This window comes from Heterodontus francisci, chromosome 14 (assembly GCF_036365525.1).
Source record: "Heterodontus francisci isolate sHetFra1 chromosome 14, sHetFra1.hap1, whole genome shotgun sequence".
NCBI classification, from domain to species: domain Eukaryota; kingdom Metazoa; phylum Chordata; class Chondrichthyes; order Heterodontiformes; family Heterodontidae; genus Heterodontus; species Heterodontus francisci.
The window spans coordinates 89,725,670-89,750,875 of NC_090384.1; positions in this window are offsets into that span (position 1 = coordinate 89,725,670).

Here is a 25,206-nt window from a genome sequence, read left to right on the forward strand (position 1 = left end):
CAGCTCTCAGCCGGGCGAGAAGATGCTGTTGAATGCATCCCTGTTCTGAATCAGCGACGAACAACCCCACCCCTCCCGACAACACATAGACAAAACCAGAGCCAGAAAAAAAGGCCCATCCTTAGATCAACGCATTTTCTTCAGCAGGTGAAGCGAATGCCCGACTTTAGCGGTTTTTTGATCGTACCGTGAATCTTTTGGAAATGCGCTGTTAGAGCCAAGGCCTCCTCACGATGCTCACTTCTTTCTTTCAGGTGAAAATAATGGGCTTTTAAGAATCGTAAAGGTGGCATTATGCTGTGTACAAAGGCCATACCCAAGCTTTTTCAACCTTTTCCTGCTCTTTATCCTTAATTATAAAGGGAATCAAATTATGAATCAGATCAACCTGATCCTAATTAATTTCACTTCATTTGCTTCCTTGTTTACACAAGCCATGTATTTAAACTGACTTTATTTCTCCCCTCAGTGACTGGCATATGGACAGTGTGATCCATGATTACATCATCCATGCATATGCATTATGATGCATCCCAGACACACCATTCAACAGAACATTCGAGAGGCAACCAGTATTTAAGTTCCACTTAAACATTCTGCTCTGGATAGGCGGCATTGGGTAGTTCTTGTCTGGTACTGAAAGTGATCCTGCCAGATGTTATGTTGTAGCTGTATCAATTTAGCTCATCCACTGAGAGGTGACACATTTTCCAGCTAATGCAAGTACTGAGGGTTAATTCTCAGCTGAAATCACCGGAAGATCTGAATTACTGACAACAAAATGAAGTCACATTTTTGGAAAGCAATATAACTATGAGGTGATGGGATGCCTGTCTTGACAGCAAAAAAATAAGCAAATAAATTGCTTCCATCAGCAATAAGTTGGTGCAGCAATGGAGAAGGACCATCTCATATTGCCCATGATAAATGCCAACTTATTGCAGTCCCCAGCGCAGACATCTCTGTCCTTGATAAGCACAACAACAACTTGCATTTATATTGCACCTTTGATGTAGTAACTGAGTAAAATATACTCTATCCTGTTCTTAAAGGCTTGAAATGGTCAGGCATCCCATCTCCTCATTTCCTTCTCACCAGGTCGTGCACTTCAACAACAGCAACTAGGAAGTGACAGTAACTTTGGATGATGTCAGGAACATCCACTGAGGGTCCATACCTCCCCCCATCCCCACCCCGCTCTGCTGCCGTTTGCAGGTGCAGGGGTGGGGAGGAGACAGCCAGCAGTTATTCTAGTAGGGTTGGGACAGGGAAATTCAGGTTGGGACAGTGATGAGGTTGCAGGCCTCACTGAACCATAGAACCATAGAAAAGTTACAGCACAGAAAGAGGCCATTCAGACCATCATGTCTGTTCCTGCTGAAAAAACTAGCCGCCCAATCCAATCCCACCTTCCAGCACTTGGTCCGAAGCCTTACCGGTTACAGCACTTCAGGTGCAGGTCCAGGTACCTTTTAAATGAGTTGAGGGTTTCTGCCTCCACCACGGATCTGGGCAGTGAATTCCAGATGGCCACCACGCTCTGGGAAAAAAAATTTTTTCCTCATGTCCCCTTTAATCCTTCTACCAATCACTTTAAATCTGTGCCCCCCAATAATTGATCTCTCCACTAGGGGAAACAGGTCCTTCCTGTCTACTCTATCAAGGCCCCTCAAAATTTTGTACACCGCAATTAAGTCACCCCTCAGCCTCTTCTGTTCTAAGGAAAACAACCCTAGCCTATCCAATCTTTCCTCATAGCTGCAATTTTCAAGCCCTGGCAACATTCTTGTAAATCTCCTCTGTACTCTCTCCAGAGCAATTATGCCCTTCCTGTAATGTGGTGACCAGAACTGTATGCATTACTCCTGCTGTGGCCTAACCTGCGTTTTATACAGTTCCAGCATTACATCCCTGCCTTTGTATTCTATACCTCCGCCAAAAAAGGAAAACATTCCATATGCCTTCTTTACCATTTTATCTACCTGTACTGCCACCTTCAGATACCTGTGGACATGCACTCCAAGGTCTCTCACTTCTTCTACCCCTCTCAATATCCTCCCGTTTATTGTGTATTCTCTTGCTTTATTTGCCCTCTCCAAATGCATTACCTTACACTTCTCTGGATTGAATTTCATTTGCCACTTTTCCACCCACTCAACTAAAACATTGATATAGTTCTGGAGTCTACAGCTATCCTTTTCACTATCAATTATCTCTACACAATCCATTTTTGTACCATCTGCAAATTTCCCAATCACGCCTCCCAAATTTAAGTCCAAATCATGAATATATACCACAAACAGCAAGTGACCCAACACTGTGTCCTGTGGATCGCCACTGGAAATTGACTTCCATTCACAAAGACATCCGTCGACCATTACCCTTTGTTTCCTGTCACTGAGCCAATTTTGAATCCAACTCACCACATTCCCCTGCATCCTTTTACTTTTCTGACCTATCTTCTATGTTGGATCTTGTCTAATGCCTTACTAAAATCCATGTCGACAACATCCACTCCACTACCCTCATCAATCCTCCTTGTTACTTCCTCAAAAAATTCAATTAAGTTTGTAAGACATGACCTTCCCTTAACAAATCCATGCTGACTATCCCTGATTAATCTGTGCCTTTCTAAGTGACAGTTTATCCCATCTCTCAGAATTGTTTCTAATAATTTGCCCACCACTGAGGTCAGACTGACTGTCCGGTAATTATTTGACCTATCCCTCGCACCCTTTCTAAACAATGGGACCAACTTTGCAGACCTCCAATTCTCTGGTACCTCTCCTGTATCTCTGAGGGAAAATGATCCTCAGAGCACCCACTATTTCCTCCCTGACCTCCTTTAACATCATGGGATACAATCCATCTGGCCCTGGTGATTTATCCACTTTCAAGGATGCCAGACCCTCCAGTACTTCCTCTCTCATTATGCTTATTGTATCTAATATTTCACACTCCTCTTTAACTACAATGTCTACATCATTCCTCTCCTTTGTGAAGACAGAGACAAAGTACTCATCAAGAACCCTGCCCACATCTTCTGCATCCACCCATAAGTTACCTTGTACATCTCTGATAGGCCCTACCCTTTCCTTAGTTATCCTCTTGCTCTTAATGTACTGATAAAACATCTTTGGGTTATCCTTGATTTTATCTGCCAATAATTTTTCATGTCCTCTCTTTGCTTTCCTAATTTCCTTTTTCCTTCTCCCGTGCACTTTCTATACACCTCTAGATTTTCTAAAATATTAAGTTTTTTGTGACTGTCATAAGCTTTCTTCTTCTGCTTTATTTTACCCTGTATGCTTCTAGATAACCAGGGGGCTTTAGATTTGGCAGTACCACCATTTTTCTTTGTGGGGACATGTCTACACTGTGCCCATAGAATCTTGCTTTTGAATGCCTCCCACTGGTTTGCCACTGAATTACCTACAAGTAGCTGTCTCCAGTCCACTTTCACCAGATCACCTCTCAGCTTTGTAAAATTTGCCTTCCCCCAATTTTGAACTTTTATATAATAATATAAAAGCGAAATACTGCAAATGCTGGAAATCTGAAATAAAACCAAAGAAGTGTTGGAAATACTCAGCAGATCTGACAGCATCTGTGGAGAGAGAAGCAAAGTTAACATTTCAGGTAAGTGACCTTTTATCAGAACTATTATGATGAAAGATCACTGGCCTGAAACGTTAACTTTTTCAAACTTTTCCTCCTGTTCTATCCTTGTCCTTTTCCATAATAATGCTTACATCTAACTGTATTATGATCACTATCTCCAAAATGGTCACCCAATGCTGCTTCATCCACTTGCCCAGCTTCATTTCCTAAGATTAAATCTAGAATTGCGCCCCCTCTCATTGGGATTGTTACGTGCTGGCTATAAAAGTTCTCTTGAATGCAGTTCAAGAATTTTGTGCCCTCTGTGCCCTTTACACTGTTTGTATCCCAGTTGATGTTAGGGTAACTGAAATCCCCAACTATTATTGCCCCATTGTTTTTGCACTCAGAAATTTTCCTACATATTTGTTTTATCTCTCTCTCACTATTTGGGGGTTTATAGTACAATCATAGTCGTGTGGCTGCTCCTTCTCTATTTCTGAGCTCAACCCATATGACCTCATTTGATGATTCATTTAGCATATCATCCCTTCTCAAGCTGTAATTGATTCTTTAACCAATAATGCTACACCCCCTCCTTTTTTTATCTCCCTCTCTATCCTGCCTGAAAACTCTATATCCAGGGATGTTGAGCTGCCATTTTGCCCCTCCTTAAGCCAAGGTTCTGTTGTAGCAATGATATCATGCTGCCATGTCTCTAACTGTGCCCTCAGCTCAAAGAACAAAGAACAGTACAGCACAGGAACAGGCCATTCGGCCCTCCAAGCCTGCGCCGATCTTGATGCCTGCCTAAACTAACACCTTCTGCACTTCCGGGGCCCATATCCCTCTATTCCCTTCCTATTCATATATTTGTCAAGATGTCTCTTAAACGTCGCTATCGTATCTGCTTCCACCACCTCCCCTGGCAGCAAGTTCCAGGCACTCACCACCCTCTGTGTAAAAAACTTGCCTCGCACATCCCCTCTAAACTTTGCCTCTCACACCTTAAACCTATGTCCCCTAGTAACTGACTCTTCCACCCTGGGAAAAAGCTTCTGACTATCTACTCTGTCCATGCCGCTCATAACTTTGTAAACCTCTATCATGCTTATCGGCTTTATTTGCTATACTCCTTACAATTAAATAAATACCTTTTAACACTGCCATATTCCTGTGACACACACTTTTTAACCTTTGCTTCTTCTGTCTTTCAAAGTCAGTTGTTAATTTTCTGCCTCCTGTTCCCTGGCCTGAATTTGTCCTATCTGAAACTGCCCTCAGGTTCCCATCCCCCTGCCAACATATTTAAACCATCCCCAACAGCACTAGCACACCTTCCTGCAAGAATATTCGTCTCAGTCCTGTTCAGGTGTAGACCGTCCAGCTTGTACAGGCCCCACCTTCTCCAGAACTGGTGTCAATGCCCTAGAAATCTGAAGCCCTCCCTCCTGCACCATCTCTGCAGCCACGCATTCATCTGGTGTATTCTCCTATTTCTATACTCACCAGGACGTGGTCTTGAGAGTAATCCGGAGATTACTACCTTTGAGGTCCTGCTTGCTAATCTCTTTCCTAACTCCCTAAATCCATCCCTTTTTCTATCTATATCGTTGGTACCAATGTGGACCATGACCTCTGGCTGTGCACCCTCGCCCTCCAGAATGCTTTATAGCCGCTCGCCGATATCCATGACCCATGCAACAGGGAGGCAACATACCATCCTGGAATCATGTTTGCGAACACATAAACGCCTGTCTGTTCCCATAACTATAGAATCCCTACCACTATTGCTCTCCTGTCTTTTCTCCTCCCTCCTGGCACAGCTAAGCCACTCATGGTGCTCTGGTCATGACTCTCACTGTACTCTCCAGAGGAACCCTCTCTCCCATCGGTACTCAGAACTGAATACTGGTTGGAAAGTTGGATGCCCTCCAGGGTCTCCTGCAGTCCCTGCCTTGCCCTTCTTGTCTGTCTGGCAGCCACCCAGTTCCTCTCTGCCTGCGCTCTCTTAAGCTGTGGGGTGACCACCTCCTGAAACGTGCATTTACATATCTCTCATCCTCGCGAATGCACCTCAGTGACGCCAGCTGCTCCTCGAATTCCAAGATTCGGTGCTGGGGTTTTTGCATTTGGTGACACTTTCTGGACATGTAGTTGTCCAGGGGATGGGCAGGGTCCTGGAGTCCCCACATGACACAGGATGTGCATTTGACAGTTGTGAGTAGCCCTGCCATGCCTCAAATTATTTTTTTACTGCACTAAAATTGGAACACTGCCACGTTTTGTTTCATTCTCCACTGAAATCCCACCCCCATTTTGTGCAGGGTTGTGGAGAAGAATCCAGCCCTATGTGCCTGTGATATTCAAATTCCTGTTGGTTATGTAGTCAAGTGATTATGTAGCTCAGGTGTTCAATTTCCTGCTGAACGAATAGGTGTTCTTACTGAGCTGTTCGGCTCCCAAATGGTTATCTGTCTGATGTGTTGAGTGGATTTTATCCCTCATGGTCAAGGGGGCTATTTCTCTGAGGCATTCAGTTGCTTGCTGAATGAAAGGTCCATGTGTCCAAGGGGATAGCAATCAGAGAGAGAGATGACTTTCTTTAGAGTAGCTTGGTCTGGACTTAATCCAGGTCCCTGAGGTGAAAGAATCATGCACTCACACAATGTTGCAAACATTCCCCATTATAAGCATTTTTTTAAATGGACTTCAGATTCTGATTAATCTCATCCAAATTTCTACAATCAAAATGATTTTGACCTTACCTATATTTGCTTTTTTTCATTCATTCATGGGATGTGGGTGTTACTGGCTAGGCCAGCACTTATTGCTTATCCCTAATTGTCTTTGAACTGAGTGGCTTGCTCAGCCATTCCAGAAGACATTTAAGAGTCAACCATATTTCTGTAGGTCTGAAGTCACCTATAAGCCAGACCACCAGTAGATTTCCTTCCCTAAAGGACTTTAGTGAACCAGATGGATTTTTAACAACAATTGGAAATGATTTTATGGTCACCATTTAACTAGCTTTTAATGCTAGATTTATTAGTTAAATTCAAACTTGACTGGATTTGAACCCATGATCTAGCACATTTTCGTAGGCGCTGGAGTGCTAGTCCAGTGATATTACCACTACCCTACCACCTCCACTGCTACAGAAGTGCTTTAGTTTGAAATACAACCAGCAAAAAAAAAATCATATCTACAGATAAAACTTATGAAGAATTTCAGACAGGTTTTATTACTTTTGTGACTACTCTTATGGTGGCTATGTAAAATCATTAAAATCTGTGCATGGATGTGCTTTAGTTGCTAACCTGTGGGGCAGAATATAAACCCGCCATCTTCACACGTGGACAAAGTAAGCACTGTCTGTATGCTTAAAGGAATCTTTAAAAGGTACAATTTCCAGTCTTGGTATGTTACTCAGCATTATGAAAGATGGCTGATCTTACCTCCAGTGCTATATCCTATCCATTCTACCAAAGGCTTTTACCTGAAAGTCTCTGGTGGGGACAGTTTATTGAATCACCTGAGGTGCCAGTCTTTTACAAGAAACACTTTCTTTTGTAAAATGCACAAGATCAGATCATTTTCATTATGTTGAGTAGCACAGGATTCTTGAAGCCTTAAGTTGGACCCTCCACTTAGTTGTTTCTCTGCAGGATACAAAGGCAGAGGAGTGTCACATAGACCGAACTATAGTCTGATGATAACCCAGCTTTTGCCTCACCTGCTTCCTTCCCTACTTTCCTGAAAGACTTGGCCCCTGGGGTGCTTTCACTTTCATCTAAGTAACTGTTATGCATTGTGAAATTTGATGAGGAGTGCTAGAAGGCTGTTTCACTGGAGGGGCCATCATAGCTGAGCTTGATCTCACCAACATCCACACGTACTGAATAACAAGTAGCAGCAGGAACCTTGGCCGATTCATATCTTTGACTCTGGGCACCGAGGCTGAATTGCCGTTCCCCCAGCACCATTCCAAGTGAAATTGGCCAGCTCAAGACAAACTAACAACAGAACCTAGGACCTTTCTGTGGCTGTTGGTGCGACATACACTTTGCATGTGTGGCATGTTGACAGTGACAGGTGGGACAATTTGAGGCATGGTGATGCAGCAGACACAAGGGCCCTCAAATTTCTGGGGCTGGAGGGGGCAGGGCACCTCATTTCAAGCTAGGAGGAGTTTGGGGGGGATGATCAGAGATTTGGAGCAGAGCATTTTTACACAAAGCTTCTGCCCCATTTACACTGGCCGCAACAGTAAAGAAAAGAAGACCAGATGTAACACTGCCTGTCTCTCACCTCGCGATAAAAGTTAAAGGTCTGTCCCTATGATTCTGCCACTGAAAAAGGAATGAAAGGCATGTGCACTAAGGGGAGTCCAAGCAGAACAATATTGATGAATGTAGAGGGGTTCCATCTAGCTGGTGGTTCCATCTAGCGACCAAGGACACCATGAAAGGGCTGAGTAGGCAACAGATGGTAATGAGGGGGCCACCCCTCATGGGGCTCCATCATCCTCACCCACCGCCATGACCCCTCCGGCGGGCGAAGTATCTGTAAAGTCAATGCCCAATCCCGGCCCCTGCAAAATGCCCCTGTCAAGACTGCAGAGATATGAAAGATAACTCTTTTCACTGAGCATAACTAGTTGCCTGTGAATGAGGGCCTTCTCTGAGCTTTCCGTCTTCAATGCTGCTGCTGTCCCACCAATCCAGCTCGTTCCCCACTGTGTCACCGCCTTCTCCTCCCTATCGTGGCTCTGACAGTGCGTCAAATGTGCACCTTCGAAAGAGAATCCTAAAACTGCCCTCTAACAAGCTGAAGACAAGCTCATTAATAGGTTTAAGTGGCCATTTGCACAGAGCATGTGGGTTGCGTCTTCCACCTCCCTTTTAAACTCAGAGCATGTTGCTTTCAAGTCGGGAATCCAGCACACCAGCCTGAGGGACGGGTTTATATGATTGCCCGCCACCTTTTCTGTCCTTATGAATGAATAAAAATCCTGCCCAGAATGTCTGATTTCAGTTTGGATTTTAATATTTTCCACAGCTTCTCGTTACCCTGTAAAGTCAGGTCTTTCAATCGGAATTTGACTAAACTGTTTCTATGTATATATGTTCTTTAAGTTAGCCAAACGGTGATTCAAATGATATTGATTTTTCCTCAGAGAAGATTATTAAATGGTGAATCAACTACATCTTGCTCCTAAGAGAACAGCTGTTTTAAAAATGTATTATGATGTTATGCAAACCATAGACTGAAACAATTCTATACATGGCTGTGAACTTTTAAATGATTATTGAATAAGCAGGAGTAGTAGGTTGGTTGTCTTATATAGGTGGATAGACATTAAAGGCTGTGTAACATAGCTGAAATTGTCTGTTCACAATTCTGAATAAAATTTTTATTTTCCATTGAAAATGAATAATACCTTTGATGTTTACAGTGTAATAATATATCATTAGCAATTAAGTCCCATGAGGACTAGAGACTTCATAAAAAGAAGTGTTTTCTATTATTTATACTTTTGTTTCCAAAATAACATTTTACTGAAATTGATAGTGGATCAAGATGAGAAATTAGTGAGTGCAATGGACCTGACTCTAACACTCTGTTATTGAAATGTACGCTTGATTCCTGTTTGGTGTTTTATTTGATTTCATTTGCCAAAATGCTGTGTGACAGTCACATCTCATTAACTTGATCGGTTTTGACAGATACTAAATTATCAAAGTAACATGGTCTTTGGATTAGGAAGTCACATCAGGTGCAATCAGATCCTCCTTTGCAGAAGCTTTTGCATAGCTTCTAAAAAAAAAGGAAAATTTATTAACATATGCTGCAACCCAGCTGGGATACTTGTCAGTATTTTGGTTCAAAGTGGCAGGTGTTACTTTTCATTTCTTTAAAGTCACCATCATGAATGTTACGAAACATCATAAGCTGCACTATGGCAGCAAAAACATAAATTAAATTTTATTTCCTGAGAAATGCCTATTGCTGAAAAGACAGAAGAATCCATGTGACAGGCATTGCCTAAATGTTTAAATTAACTTTTGATTTAAAAAAAAACTGCAACTGAGGGAGGAATGGTGTAATAACTAACAACTTCCATGGTCAGTTCTGAGTAGCACAGCTAAAGATGAGCAAACTTAAAAAACAGGCTTCAGTTAAGGTCTATCTTATCTGTTGAGGATGGACAGCACTGAGAGCAAAAACTCAGCATGGCTAAGGACAGGAACACTCCATGACTTGTTACAATGGTGTGATTATAACATTTGTCTTATTACAAGCCGCTGGCATGCTGTATAAGCTGTGATGTTAGAAGCCAGTGCCCACCTTTGCCCTCTGCAAAGCTTGTCCAACTTGGCACACTTTGATGTCGCGACTCAATCGATTCTGTGTTAATATCAGCTACCATAGTGTCATATTGCAGGCTTGTTTTTAACTATTTCTTGATGAAAGGTTTGGAAAAACAGTTGCATTTAAGTGTTGATAAACAGCCTGAGACAATAAGTGGTTAAAATGCTGATGAGTTACACTTTGATATTATAACCCATATGCTGTAAATAATAAGCAATTTGTTAGCATGTCTTAGCAATCACTGCACAACTCATACCATTGCGTTGAGGAGACCCTGGTTCCTTCAGGATGTGAACAGACAGTGATAAAAAAAAATTAGTGAGTTTAATCAGCAGGCAAAGAGAACTAACTTGTATGGATGGGATAATCCCCTTAAAGAGCATTTTTGCCGCATCCTTGTTGAATGTTACGGGTGTGAGTTGCTTCACTAATATGGCGAGTCAGGCACTGGCGTGGACTAATCTTGCCATATGTTCCTACAACCAACATAGGACCCTTATTTAAAAATTATAATGAACTTTCTGAATAGCTTCAGCATACACCCTGGATACCTGCAGAGGAGCCTGATCCAATAGGGCAGTGGTACACATCTGGCATGGATGGGCAGATGCATGCCACTCACCATATTGGGCTCAGGCACCCTTTCTATGGTGTGATCAAATTTTTAGTTTCTGCCATCAATGCAAACAGAAAGCTGCTGGCTTTTGCCAGGTTCAGAGGAATCTGCAGCAAGTTAGTTAGGAATGATTTTGTATAACGTGAGCAAGATGACCCACTAATGTGGTGAGGCAGAATTCTCATTATTTTGTATTATTATGCAGAGACAAGTTGTACTGTTTGAACAAAGTAAATCTTGGTCTGTATATTCACTTTCTGTGAAATAATGCAAAGTAGCTATTTGTATCTGCCTCATCTCATCAAACATTTCTCCAATCCACCTTGAATAAGTGAAAGACATTAATATCCAGCTTCAATCACAAGATAATACTATTATTACATTTCTGGGCTACGCTCTTAGAAAATTAGATATAGCGCAGTATGGGAACATCCTTAAACGTTCATTTATGAAAGTGACTACGTCCAAGAGATTAATTTAGGATAGATTCCAAATTGTAATGCAAAAATTAGTGAAGTTTAAATCTCTTGTGCTTATTTGGACCCAATAAAGTTCTATTTGGTTTAAAGGTTGTTTCTATTTAAGAAAAATTGGTAGAAGTGTGTAACAGCCAGCTGATCCAACATCCCCTGTTTTACACTATTTTTGAAAGTTAAAATTACTTGCAGATATTTCATGTTCTCCAATGAATAGTACAACTATGCTTTGCTGACTCTACCAAAAGGCTGTTGCTGATCCTTATACCTGTGAGACTGAGATCCTAATTGTTGATTTCCCTGAGGTAGGGAGAGAGAGAAAGGCATACAGGCAGTATCATCCCTCATCCTAATTTGATTTCTTTCCAAAAAAACACAAGCAAATTGAATTTTGAAAACAAACAAAACCTCTTTGAGAAAAGAAAGGCAGATAAGATGGGACGGAAATGGTTTGCTCTCTCATCATTAACTCTTGGGTTAGCAAATAGGAGTGGAGAAAAAGAACAGGGGGTAAGATCAATGACAGGAGAAAAAGGAGGTAAATGGTTCAAAGGGAAGAGTGAGGGAGTGGTAGGAAAGAATCAAGATAGTAAGGCATTGAAGGGTAAGGGATACGATGGGAGCAAGGAGATCATTGCTCCACTGTTGCCTTGTGAATGTCAAAAGTGAATGTCAGTTGGTAAATTGATCATACAAAGTAACACAATCAAACTCAATCCAGTCTTGATCCATGTGCATTTCCAACTCGTCATCACTGGACAATAATCAAGAGAGGAAATTCAGGTCTATCCTTCTCTAGCTTTAGGACATTGAGGCTATTGGCTGAGATTAACTCGTTCAGTTCAGTCCAGGGACCTTCTTGATTGTGTGATTCAGTATCAAACCATGCAGTACAATCACTGGGACATCAGGGGACCAAAAGCATTTCATATTTATTTTAACTAAAATTGTTTGTTACTTACTATGTTTAATAGCCCAAATAGGACTGTCCTAGATTTAAAAAACAGACTAATTCTTTCACTCCTACAATGTCATTTCCTGCTTTTATTCACCTGTTCTGAATAGTATAACATTTCAAAAGATTGCAAGAAAAACTGGCTAATAGAAGGAAATATACAATATTCACCCTGTGATTTGATATAAATCACACATGTTAAAATCAGACTCAAGAATCTAAAATAATTGAATTAAAGATTTCACCACAGTTCGTTTTTATAAAATATTTTCTTTGCCAAAGGAACAAAAAAAAACTGTCATACAAGTTAGATTCCAATCAATGGCCAAGACAATAGTTAAATAAATCAAAGCTTATGTCGCATACAAGAAACAAAGAACTGGCATTTACATAGTACCTTTCATATACTGAGAACATCCCCAAGCGCTTCATAGCCAATGTATGACTTTCTTGAAGTGCAGTCACTGTTGTTATGTAGGCAAATTTAGATTCTAATTTGCATACATCAGGGTCTTTCAAACAGGAAATGAGATAAATGACCAGATAATCTGTTAGAAAATTAGAACGATACATTCTGTTGTAGTTTATCTGCAATGTTCACAAGCCTCAGTGCTCTTTGATACTCACTGGAGCTGCTTTGTATAATTTATGCTTTGACAGAGACCAGATAGACTTCAGGCTTCACCTCACAATGCATTTTTTAAATCATTGAATGACACCATGTCTGTGGCCTGGCTGACTGTTAACTGAGGGACTAAACTACCGTTGATTGACACTATCTGTTACAGGCAATGAACTCCACTTGAACATCCTCTTTATGCTGCTGTGTAAAGTTGTTCAACTGTGACCCCTCCATCTGTTACAGCTAATCTGAAAGTCATTTTGGCCTGCTTCCTCATTCATCCTAAACCAAATGCACTCTCCATTAACACTTGTATGTAAAGATACCAGTCTGTCAACAATTTAAACCTTGCTGAAGGAAAATGGAAAAAGCAGCTTGAGATAGCAACTTCTGTTTTAAAATAGTTCTCAACTTTCTTTTAAGTCACAAACATTATTTTTAAATTGGATTTTTACAATAAAGGACAGAGCCTAGTTTTGATTGGAAGTAAAACTGTTGTCATATTTCAATCAATGGAATTCTGTTATAAATGCGTTGAAACAAAAGTCTTTTTTCAACTTGAAAGCTTTCTAAGGCAAAATGTTAAACTATTTTGCTGGGATCATTCAACAATAATAAATTTGTTTAATAGGAGCTTTCTTATCACAAAAATGATACATATCTAACTCTATAGCTGTTTAAGTAGAAAATACATTCCTCATTTTTAGCCAACACAGGGCTATGCCAATGTGTCAAATATCATGAACAATGGTAATTATTACCAATTAGTCTCTTCTTAATATAATGTGACAAAATGCCCTGAGATACTGGGGTGAAAAAGGACCTTCCCTCTTCAATGTTTTGTTGGGACTTTCTTTCAATATCTACTTTACTTATGACAGAAATGGCCAAACCTCTGCTATTTAAATTATGAATAGAACATTACAATAGAACATGCCCACAAGTGAACCTCATTTGTTTAATGGGTCTGTAATTCTCTCCTTTACATTCATTAAAACTGGAAAAAATATAGTCATAAAACAAACTACTGTAATAATCTCAAGGAAGGGTATCAGATTGAAACCCCTTTTATTACACATTGAAAGAACTAAAAAGCAGCAACTGGAAAATTATATTTCAATTATCTACAAACAGAAGCTGCATTCACTGAGAAAGGATTTAAAATTGGAGTTTCACCTACTGTGCAGAATTAGAATGGATCTTCACTGCTTCAATTCCCTAAGAACCAAGCCCCCTACAGTGCAGTGGCCTTTGCTTACAGAAAAAAGGCATTTAAATCTCATTGTCTTTACATAGAGTTGTTTTGCCAAAACCTCATTCTAGTTACAGGGATGACTGCTATTGTACATTCTGGAATTGAGGTGGCCCCACACATTTAGTAATTTATCCCCATTCAGGAAGATCTTAAATGAAGAGACAGAGAGTAATGTATCTAAGTTTGCTGATGATACAAAGGTAGGTGGAAAGGTAAGCTGTGGGGAGGATACAGAGAGGCTGCAAAGAGATATAGACAGGTTAAGTGAGTGGGCAACAAGATGGCAAATGGAGTATAATGTAGGGAAGTGTGAAGTTATTCACTTTGGTCATAAGAATAGAAAAGCAGAATATTTTTTAAAAGGTGTGAAACTTGGAAGTGTTGTTGCTCAACGACACTTGTGTGTGCTTGTACAAGGAACACAGAAAGTTAGCATACAGGTACAGCAGGCAATTAGGAAGGCAAATGGCATGTTGGCCTTTATTACAAGGGGATTGAGGTACAGGAATAAAGATGTCTTGCTACAATTGTACAGGGTTTTGGTGAGACCACATTTGGAGTATTGTGTGCAGTTTTGGTCTCCACATTTAAGAAAGGATATAATTGCATTGGAGGCAGTACAGCGAAGGTTCACTAATTGGTCCCTGGGATGAGGGGGTTGTCCTATGATGAGAGGCTGAGTAAATTGGGCTTGAACTCTCTGGAATTTAGAAGACTGAGAGGCATTCTCATTGAAACATACAAGATTCTGAAGGGGCTGGATAGGGTAGACACTAAGAGATTGTTTCTGCTGGTCGGGAATCTAGAACACAGGGGCACAGTCTAAGGATAAGGGGCTAATCATTTAGGACTGAGGTGAGGAGAAATTACTTCATTCAAAGGGTTGTGAATCTTTGGAATCCTCTATTCTAGAGGGTTGTGGATGCTCCATCATTGAATACATTTAAGGCTGGGATAGATAGATTTTTGGTCTCGCAGGGAATCAAGGGATATGAGGAGTGGGCGGGAAAGTGGAGTTGAAGCCTAAGATCAGCAATGATCGTATTGAATGGTGGAGCAGTCTCAATGGGCCACATGGTCTACTTCTGTTCCTAATTTTTCTGTTCTTGCATTCACTAGCTGGGAGATATGCCTTTAAATTTAAAGCTGATATTGAATGTTAACTTGGCTCAGTTGCTGGTATTCTAGTCTCTGAGTTAGAAAATTGCAGTATCAAATCCCATTCCATGACTGGAGCATATATCCTACGCTAAGATTTTAGTTAGTATTGAGAAATATTGCATGGGTGGAGGAGTTATCCCTCCAGTAAGATATTAAACCAAGGTCTTGCCTATTGGTTCAGCTAGTTATAAAAGATTTCATGGACTATTTGGAGAAAACTGGTGGTACGTCATGGCCAAAGTTTCTCTTTCCCGGTTATGTTTGGGATCTTGCTGGGAGCAAATTCCAGCAGCATTGCCTACAAAACAACAATCACTGTGCTGTTGGTGATTGTATCAGAGTGGTACAAAGTCCAAAGTAAGGCTGCAACTACTCATTCTCAGGCTTCATGCTTGTTGAGATTCTTTTTCATTCATGAAATAAATGTTACATTCTCATTTCATATCCTGCACACAAGCAAAATTCCTGCCATGATTGTTTGGAACCAACTTAACTCCTTTATCAATACCCACCTGCCTCTTCAGCACCATCATTAATCTAAGTGGTTTGAGAGGTTGACTGTTACTTAAAAGTGGTAAAGATTATCATTCCCATTTCACTATTAGCTACCAAGGCTCATGTCAGAACTTGATGTAATCACTGAGCAGCTCCAATTTAGCATGGATCTATGGAACAAAATTAGTTCAGCTGTCACAATTCTGAGACCTTCAAGCTAAATTACCTGCTTTGTGAAAATAATAACTAGGCAGTTTTACATTTGGTTTTCTATTTCTTACAACAAAAACACAAAGTGCAATGTACTGAAACAAGTTACTCAGTTACTGCTCAGCTGAGCCAGTTCCCACACCATCTTAAATAAAAACAGAAAATACTGGGAAAACTCAGCAAGTCAGCCGGGATCTGGGACGAGAGAAACAGAGTTCACAATTCAATTTGATGACCTATCATCAGGGTTATCTCACATCCTTTCCAACACTTTGGAAGGTGGAGATTTGGAAGATGTCGATCATCAAATTGAATGCAAAGCAATATGCAAGGAAGCTATTGACACCTAACCAGAGAAAGAAAATAAATTGTTATGGAACAGAAGAATATGAGGAACATTCCATTGAAAAGAGAATTTAAAAAGAATTAGAGATTCAGTTGCTTCTGCAAATAAATAATACAGTAAGCCATTCCACAGTTAAGTAGTTGGGAGTTTATTCAATCAATGATTTTCTATGTTGCCCTAATATTGATATAATACATATAAACTTACACTAAAATTATTGGGATGAATTTCTGGCTTGTCTATCTTCCTTAGTAGAAGATATGTGAACAACCTGGAAAACAACATGAATGTTTCCAGCAGATGAGTGGGAGAACCCCCATGGAAATTCACCCGCTACATATTTCACCTCATCAGTGGAATATGAAAGGAGATATTAGACTTTGCTTCCTAAATTTATGTATTTGTGGGGTGGGATTGGAAGTTTTTGCTCAAGTAGTGATACAAACAATAATTTTGTGATAAGGCTACTTGAAGAAAAACATGCATTTATAAACTATTTTAAGGTACATAAAATATAATTAATGACCTTGAAGCACTGTGATTGTTGGTTTGTAGGCAACGCTACTGGAATTTGATCACAGCAAGATCCCAAACATAACCAGGAAAGAGAAATGTTGGCCATGACGCACCACCCAGTTTTCTTCAAATAGTCCATGAGATCTGTTATATCTAGCTGAACCAATAGGCAAGATCTTGGTTTAATATCTTACTGGAGGGACAACACCTCCACCCATCCAGCATTTCTCAATACTAACTAAAGTGTCAATGTAGGTTTTGTGCTCCAGTCATGGAATGGGATTTGAGTCTGCAATCTGCTAACTCAGAGACAGGAATACAAGCAACTTAGCCTTACATCATTTGCTAATATTGCCCTGAACTGGCTAATATAAATTGCAAGAGAATAGCCAGAACTTTCTTTTCCTTTGGAAAGCACTTTACCTGGTATATTTTCCTCATATCTTCTGGCCAAGATTAGAAGTGCCATTTGGGACACCAGGTCCTATATTCTATTTGAATTTCATTGGACCACCATTTGTCCCAGGTACTATGTAAAATAGGAAATTTACTTTGTACCAAATCTAAAACTAATTTGTGTCTTGATACACATTATGAGACAAAATGGATAACTATGGGGACACCAAGTTAAAATTATTCTGCTCGCGTTGAATAATTTATAACGCATCAGGTTATTCATTATGAGGTTCTCTTCCCTAGTGGTCTAAGCTCACTATTCCACTGTTTCCCATTGTGCCTCTTGAACATACTTTATGGTAATAAAGATTTCCTGTCCAAGCTGTTAACAAAGCTCACATCTATGTCAGTTACTAACTGTATAAACAGCTTGGATGAAAAAGCATTTATTAGCATAAAAATAGTGCTTTATTATGCATGCGACAAATCAGACTTCCCACAACAATACAAAGGGCCATGTTACAGTAACCCCTTACTATAACACCCTGATATACAACGCCTCTAAATCTGTGCAGCAAATACTTATGACTATTTTAAACATACGTGAAGCATGCAAAACTGTCTGCAAGACAGTGGTTACCAAAGCTTAATATCTGCATGGTTCCTAAAGCGGTGATCTTTCCTACTGGGCTGTTTGCTTTAAAAAAGATAAACTTTGCTTTGAATTATTTCTTAATGCACCTTAAATCTGTCTCCAATAAGGAAAACCCGATTTTCTTTAAGCTGTAGTACTCTATATTACACAGGTAAATAAGAAATATTGGTTAACAGATGGAGCTTAGAACAGGAAGAGAAAATAAGGCAACCAGGGATTGATGACAAGACATTAGGGATACGAACATATAAGCAGTGCTGGATACTTAACATTTTACATATTCATAGATTTCCTACGTTTGTCCTACATTCTTCAAGCAAATCCCCAGTTTAATGGCAACCTACTCATAAATCTGGTAGCTAATTGGTATCTTAGTAAAACTCAAATGTTGGAAAATTCAAATATATGCCATAAGTTGCTCCTTTCTTCCTGTATGACCTGTGTTGCCAATGTTGCCACAAACTAAACAGATAATAGGTACAACATGACTGAAATTGAATCCAAACCACTGCCAAAAGATCCCATCAAGAACAAGACATTTCAACATGAATTTTACAATGAGATGAAAGTGTATTTTCAGCATCGCAAACATGAAACATTTTAATTTGTTAAAAAAGGGATCCTAGTCAGAATTTAGCCTTCAGATTTCAGACTTGAATTTATTTGCATGTGGTATATTCATTGGAAATACTCATGTTTAAAGCTTTACCCTGAATTTCTTTCACATTATTGCTCATGAACTATTTTGTCAGTACCAAGGCATCAACCTCCACACTGTTAAGGTACAACTAGTTACTGCACTTTTTTAGTTGAATTCAAGGTAGCATTACATGTGTAATTTGGATCGATCACTCCAGGCATTCTAATGACACCTATTTCAAGTAGTTGACAATTTTTTTTTATTTTTGCATTTTTTTATATATTTAGGAAAATTAATCAGTCAAAAATGATCATTTTGCACATTCTTCCATTTTCAAATTGGTTACTCCAAAATATATAAAATGCATATCTATTTGGCTTAATCTCTGTGATTAGTTCTTTTGGGCCTCCTTATCTCGAGAGACAATGGATACGCGCCTGGAGGTGGTCAGTGGTTTGTGAAGCAGCGCCTGGAGTGGCTATAAAGGCCAATTCTGGAGTGACAGGCTCTTCCACAGGTGCTGCAGAGAAATTTGTTTGTTGGGGCTGTTGCACAGTTGGCTCTCCCCTTGCGCCTCTGTCTTTTTTCCTGCCAACTACTAAGTCTCTTCGACTCGCCACAATTTAGCCCTGTCTTTATGGCTGGCCGCCAGCTCTGGCGAATGCTGGCAACTGACTCCCACGACTTGTGATCAATGTCACACGATTTCATGTCGCGTTTGCAGACGTCTTTATAACGGAGACATGGACGGCCGGTGGGTCTGATACCAGTGGCGAGCTCGCTGTACAATGTGTCTTTGGGGATCCTGCCATCTTCCATGCGGCTCACATGGCCAAGCCATCTCAAGCGCCGCTGACTCAGTAGTGTGTATAAGCTGGGGATGTTGGCCGCTTCAAGGACTTCTGTGTTGGAGATATAGTCCTGCCACCTGATGCCAAGTATTCTCCGAAGGCAGCGAAGATGGAATGAATTGAGACGTCGCTCTTGGCTGGCATACGTTGTCCAGGCCTCGCTGCCGTAGAGCAAGGTACTGAGGACACAGGCCTGATACACTCGGACTTTTGTGTTCCGTGTCAGTGCGCCATTTTCCCACACTCTCTTGGCCAGTCTGAACATAGCAGTGGAAGCCTTACCCATGCGCTTGTTGATTTCTGCATCTAGAGACAGGTTACTGGTGATAGTTGAGCCTAGGTAGGTGAACTCTTGAACCACTTCCAGAGCGTGGTCGCCAATATTGATGGATGGAGCATTTCTGACATCCTGCCCCATGATGTTCGTTTTCTTGAGGCTGATGGTTAGGCCAAATTCATTGCAGGCAGACGCAAACCTGTCGATGAGACTCTGCAGGCATTCTTCAGTGTGAGATGTTAAAGCAGCATCGTCAGCAAAGAGGAGTTCTCTGATGAGGACTTTCCGTACTTTGGACTTCGCTCTTAGACGGGCAAGGTTGAACAACCTGCCCCCTGATCTTGTGTGGAGGAAAATTCCTTCTTCAGAGGATTTGAACGCATGTGAAAGCAGCAGGGAGAAGAAAATCCCAAAAAGTGTGGGTGCGAGAACACAGCCCTGTTTCACACCACTCAGGATAGGAAAGGGCTCTGATGAGGAGCCACCATGTTGAATTGTGCCTTTCATATTGTCATGGAATGAGGTGATGATACTTAGTAGCTTTGGTGGACATCCGATCTTTTCTAGTAGTCTGAAGAGACCACGTCTGCTGACGAGGTCAAAGGCTTTGGTGAGATCAATGAAAGCAATGTAGAGGGGCATCTGTTGTTCACGGCATTTCTCCTGTATCTGACGAAGGGAGAACAGCATGTCAATAGTCGATCTCTCTGCACGAAAGCCACACTGTGCCTCAGGGTAGACGCGCTCGGCCAGCTTCTGGAGCCTGTTCAGAGCGACTCGAGCAAAGACTTTCCCCACTATGCTGAGCAGGGAGATTCCACGGTAGTTGTTGCAGTCACCGCGGTCACCTTTGTTTTTATAGAGGGTGATGATGTTGGCATCGCGCATGTCCTGGGGTACTGCTCCCTCGTCCCAGCACAGGCATAGCAGTTCATGTAGTGCTGAGAGTATAGCAGGCTTGGCACTCTTGATTATTTCAGGGGTAATGCTGTCCTTTCCAGGGGCTTTTCCGCTGGCTAGGGAATCAATGGCATCACTGAGTTCCGATTTGGTTGGCTGTATGTCCAGCTCATCCATGACTGGTAGAGGCTGGGCTGCATTGAGGGCAGTCTCAGTGACAGCATTCTCCCTGGAGTACAGTTCTAGGTAGTGCTCAACCCAGCGGTCCATCTGTTTGCGTTGGTCAGTGATTATGTCCCCCGATTTAGATTTGAGGGGGGTGATCTTCTTGATGGTTGGCCCAAGAGCTCTCTTCATGCCATCATACATTCCTCTGATGTTTCCGGTGTCTGAGGCCAGCTGAATATGACTGCATAGGTGTTGCCAGTAGTCGTTTGCGCAACGCCTAGCTGTTCTTTGTGCAGTACTTCTGGCTGCTTTAAGTGCTGCGGATGTTAAATCGCTGGGGGCTTTCTTGTAGTTCAAAAGTGCAATGCGCTTAGCGGCTATGACAGGTTCCAGCTCTTCATTATGAGATTGAAACCAGTCTGCATTTCTCTTCGCACTTTTGCCGTAGGTGGTCAAAGCTGACTCATAGATGGCGTCTCTGATGTGGGCCCACTTGGTCTCAGCATCCCCTGTGGGAGTGTTTTGAAGGGCTGTTACAAGTGAATTTAGAAATTTTTGTAACAGCTGTGGGTGAGAAATTCTGCTCGTGTTGATGCGCGGGTGGCCCTTCTGCTTGGAATGATGCAACTTCTTTGGTCTGAGTCTAACCTTGCTGCACACCAGGGAGTGGTCGGTGTCGCAGTCCGCACTGTGGAAGCTGCGTGTGATTTGAACACTGTTTAAGGCGGCTCGCCTTGTGACAATGAGGTCTAGCTGGTGCCAACGACGTGATCTTGGGTGCCTCCATGAAACCTGGTGACAGGGTTTAGTGTGAAAGAACGAGTTGGTGATGCAGAGGTTATGATAGGTACACAACTCAAGCAGTCTCTGCCCGTTCTCATTCATCCTTCCAACGCCATAGCGCCCAAGGCAGGAGGGCCATGAGTCATGGTCGGCCCCAACCCTGGCATTAAAGTCCCCCAGCAGGAATAGGTGTTCGGTGTTGGGGATGCTGCTAATGATGTTATGGAGTTGTTCATAGAACTGGTCTTTAGCTTCAGGTGCGGAACAGAGTGTTGGAGCATAGATGCTGAGTAGGTGTACTGGACCAGAGGTGGTGAGCAGTCGGATGGACAGTATGCGTTCCGAGCCATTTGAGGGAGGCTCTATCATGCTGAGCAAGGAGTTTCTGATGGCGAAGCCCACTCCATGCTGTCTTGGTTCTTCAGGATCCCTGCCCTGCCAGAAGAAGGTGTAGTCTTGCTCTGCTAGAGAGCCACTCGCGGGGAGGCGAGTCTCCTGAAGTGCTGCAATGTCCACATTGAGTCTACTGAGCTCGTTGTTAATGATGGCGGTCTTCCGGGAATCGTTGATTTGTGTAAGGTCTTCCGACAGGCCAGGACACATAGTTCTGACGTTCCAGCTTGCAAAGCGAAGGGCTGGTACCTTCTTTCCTTTTTTCATGTTGTTTGGTGCGGTGTATCAGTCCACCTTTCGGGCAATGACCCTGAGCTCCAAGCACCCATTGAAGCAGGCAGACTGTGGCGGGACAGAACCTTATTGACCGGGGGCTGCCCGGTTTGAGGCGGGCGGTAGCTGTCCAGTGAGGTGCAATGACCTCTCCCACCGACAAAGGCAACCCGTGGCGCCCAGTTTCTACGCCAGTTTATCTGGACTTATAACCCGTAACTGCTGCCTTCCATGTTGTTTCAGTCGCTGTGAGGCAACTATGGAGTGACCTCTCCATGGCGCATGCCTGGGCAAATTTATGGAGGTTGAGAGTTGCCCAGTCGTCAAAACCCCCCTCTCGGCCTTTCTGGTGGGGTCCAAAGGAGTGCAGGACACGACGTTTGGCACCAGTATGGCTGCAGGAACTGCCGGAAACATGCCAAAGGTGACACATGACCGCCTACGGGGTTCCGCTCCGGATTTTCTGTTAGGGTTTACTCCCTTAGCCTTGGTCTCTCCCGAGACGCCCACAAGGCAGTGGGGTTGTTGGGGCCCCTACACAGGTGTAGGATGGTGCCGGTGGGAGGAGGGGATTAGTATGAACTGGAATATGGGTCAAGAAATATTTTTCTCCAAAATATCAATTTGCCAATGTTTGACATTACTCAACAGACATTATATTGGAAACAAAGGTAAAAGATCATTACTACTAAATTGTAAACCTGTGTTAACATGAAAATATACCAGAAATCTGAGTGTGAGGCTAGGGTTAGCCGGAACTGAATTGTGTTTTGCCCACTTGCACTGAGCAGCCGACATTATCCCTGTGTACTGCATATGTGAAACATAAGGGAAGTAAGGAAAAACTTCTAGTTCTTAATGGTGCCACTAATAGGCTTCCTAACAAGTCAAACCATCTCAAAACCTTTCATTTCTCATCATTTCTGCAGATACATGGATGGCTGCTTTTATTTAGCATATCTGAATGTACTATTATTTTATAAAACTACACTTATAAAACTAGCACGCAGAAATATGAAGTCTTCTAATTATCTGTGACTGTTAAAAATGAAGTAATGATATAGGCCTGTACTTCCAGAAAAAATATTATGCTGCACTGTTGTTATTCTCATTTCTTCCCAAGCACTTTCTTTCAATTCTTTGAACAACAGTCGATGACACCAGCAGCTCACTGAAGAAAGCAGAACCAAAAGGGAATGATAGTTTAATAAGATCCTCATTCCTGGTAGCCATGTGGTTGACTCTGAGGGCAGCTTGACACTATTAAGGAGCAAGTTTCACCTTACCCGCCTGGTGGGAAATCCGATCAAACAACCGCCCATTTTTCACACCTTCGTCAAAAAAGGTGGCCGTGTGATTGTATCAGTTTCCCACTGGGAAAGTTAGGTTAAAATTACCCTCAATGTCTTCCACCTCAGTTAGCCATCTCCAAATGGGAATGCCAATAGAAGCACAGGGCTTGATGTGCCAAAAAAATGGCTCAAACCTTTCCCTGACCCAAGTGACTTTAAGGGACTGTGAATGTATTTCTGACACTGCCAGCTTTGCTTTCTTGATTGACAATGGAGCACCAAAGGGAGCAGCAATACTGGAGAAATGATACAGAGATATCTACGACACTCTTCATTCCACCCTTGTGGCTGAATTATTGAAATAAGACTGAGATCTTTAAAGTGACATTCAGTCCTACTGTTAACAAATACATTCCAAAACAATTAACAGATACACAGAAAAAATAGTAAAATAAATCATTATTGTGATTTAAAAAGAGCACTAATGTCAAGAGCCTCACTTTAACAATGTCTCTGCAGAGTAGGAGAGTAAAGTGATATGGGAAACATGGACATGAAGTTGAATGGCATTGATCTAGGAACAGACATTTTACGGGAAATTTTCTGTTCAATGAGATCATGAAGTTGTTGTCCATTGACACTGCATATGAGGGTAGAGAATTATGGGTAACACATCCAAATTATGATGCCATTGAAGAGAGAACATTGCATAAAAACGTCTGCTCCAAGACTGAAGCATAAAACAGACCAATCATGAAAGACTGAGGAGCACTATTAAGTGTTCCGATTTCTCCCTTTATAACAATTATGGCAATTCAACAGAAAACACTTCTCATTTAGACAGTTTGATCAGATATCTTGGCTCCTTGCCCAGTTACCCTCAAGCTAGCTAATTGGCTCACTGTGTTGCCCAGGTCATCAAGTTAATTTTTCAAAAAAAAAGCAGCTTAGGAATTATTAGCCTAAATAGGCTAATATAATTTGTAATAAAATGCAGCAGCTACTATCTTCACAATAAAATAACAGACAAGGTGTAGATATTTGTTTTTTTATTGTGAACGGTCCATAATACTAATGAAAGTTAATAATTTGTCTTAAAATAAATAGGAGAACTTCTGATTATTGTCACCATGCAACATAATTGCAATGTCCATCGTACAGCACTGAGACACCTTGATGTGTTGATAAAATTCTTTTTTTTTTAATTTCAGGCTCGTAGGTCTCCCGTAAGTAAATTGGATAATATACAGTATTAATAGCTACATAATTCTATGATTTCTTTTTCTTTTACTTGTACTTCTGACATTTAAGTATGACAGCTTAAGTGTGATAGATACTTTATACTAGCAGATTTCCTGTGGCATTGTTCACAGTAACTTAGAGGATGAATTGTGTTATTGCTACGACTGGGTGAGGAAAGGGTCTCAGGCTCCCCTCCCGCTCCCCTTTCCTGGTTCGGCCATAACAGGGTTTAATTTTTGAAACACAGGGCTGAATTTTATTCGGGCGCCGGTGGCGCCCTTTAAACTCGGAGGGGTGCCCACATTTAGCGGCTGCCGCAGAGCCCCCATGATATTACATGCGAGAGCTCATTAGCATCATTGCGCTGTGACGCCCCCCCCTCCCCCATATTATGTGGGGAGAGGCGGGACATTTGATGCAGCGAGAGACATTTTGACAGCTGTGTAGCAGGTGCTGGGGCCCTATTTAAAGCACCCCAGCACCTAGTCCCTGACAGCTGTCAAAGAAATACTTACCTGATTGCTGAAGGGTGGGGCTGCTGTCAATCTGACAGCAAAGCAGAAAGTGCTGGAGAAACTCAGCAGGTCAGGCAGCATCTGTGGAGAGAGAAGCAGCGTTAACTTGATCAAGTTCACAGATCTGAAAGTTGGGTGCCATCTGCCCTCCCATGTGTATTTCATGTTGTAGGTCTTTAGCGTCCTCATAGTCC